Raw genomic sequence first — 1,462 nt, forward strand, 5'->3', positions numbered from 1 at the left:
AATCACAGTACATAAGAAAATAAATATCGAAGCGAATCGTTCTCGGACATCTGTAACATACAAGGGATTAGTAACAAGAGAGGGGACACAACAATATGCACAGTATAGAAATCACAGTAAATAAATCACAATAAATGAATGACAGTATATAAGAAGATAAATATCGAAGCCAATGGTTCTCGAACATCTGTAACATACAAGGGATTAGTAACAAGAGAGGGGACACAACAATATACACAGTAAATAAATTAACAATATGTTAATATATGTTGTTGAATGCCTGCAACAAACAATGGGTTAGTAACAAGAGAAAGGACGAGTATGAACGAGTACGTGCGCCCACCCTCCGCGACGGCTCACGAGAAAGTGAGGAAGCTAACTGCTAACGCCGTTATGTATTGGGCGTACGCAGGTTTGTTCGTGTTGAATTGTTTTTGCCGACTTGAACGACCTTCCTCCTTGAACGACCCAAACACCAGATGGTACGGCTAGGTACGACCATGGTACACGGCGTACTGGTCGACGCCGAGGTCTATCGGCGTCGGCAGGCGCACCGCCAGGAGGGCATCGACCCGCCGCCCGAGGCGGTCGAGGGGTGGAGGCGAGCCGTGGGTCGGCTCGCCAGGGAGGTGTGGCGGCGCCAGCTGGAGATGAGCGGCGCCGCCCGACAGCGGGCCGTGAGAGCGGTCCTGCCTGTGTTCGATGCATGGATGGACCGCCGCCACGGCCGGCTGTCGTACCGCCTGACGCAGGTGCTCTCCGGACATGGCTGTTTCGGGGAGTACCTGTTGAAGGTTGGGGCGGAGGAGACGCCTGGCTGCCACCAGTGCGGTGCGGAGCTCGACTCCGCGCAGCACGCACTGGAGGAGTGTCCTGCCTTCTCCGGGGAGAGGCGGGCGCTCCGATTGGCGGTCGGGTGGGACCTCTCGCTCCCTGCCGTGGTCGCTGCCATGGTGGGGAGCGAGGGGTCGTGGAGGGCGGTGTCCTCCTTCTGCGAGACCGTGGTCTCGCGGAAGGAGGACGACGAGCGGGGTCGGGAGGTGACCGCCCCCGCTCGCATCGAGAGGAGGAGGGCGAGGCGCGCCGGGGGTCGGCGGCTGGCCGCCGCCCCGGCCGCGGGGGGGCCTGGTGCCCCCTGAGCCCACCCTCCTCTCGGCCGGTCACTGGGCGACCGGCGCGACGCGGCGACCCCGCACGATTGGCGACGACGGGCCCTTGGGCTCGCCTGCCTGTCGCGGGGTCGCCGGGCATGTGGGGGTGTGGCTGACACCCCTGCCCTAGAAGTGCCCGCGTCGATGCCGCCGCCCGGGGGGGGACGTTCGTTCCTCCCGGCGGTGCGCTTTTTTTCTCTGTGTGGCGGGGAACAGAATACGCCCACGGTAATCCCTGCCTGTTGTAAGAGGCGACTAAAAGGGACCGTTGGGATCGCGGGACTGTGGCACCCGCGGTCCGGGGGGGGGGG

The sequence above is a fragment of the Dufourea novaeangliae genome, unplaced genomic scaffold (genome assembly GCF_001272555.1).
Source record: "Dufourea novaeangliae isolate 0120121106 unplaced genomic scaffold, ASM127255v1 scaffold14, whole genome shotgun sequence".
In the NCBI taxonomy this organism is placed as follows: domain Eukaryota; kingdom Metazoa; phylum Arthropoda; class Insecta; order Hymenoptera; family Halictidae; genus Dufourea; species Dufourea novaeangliae.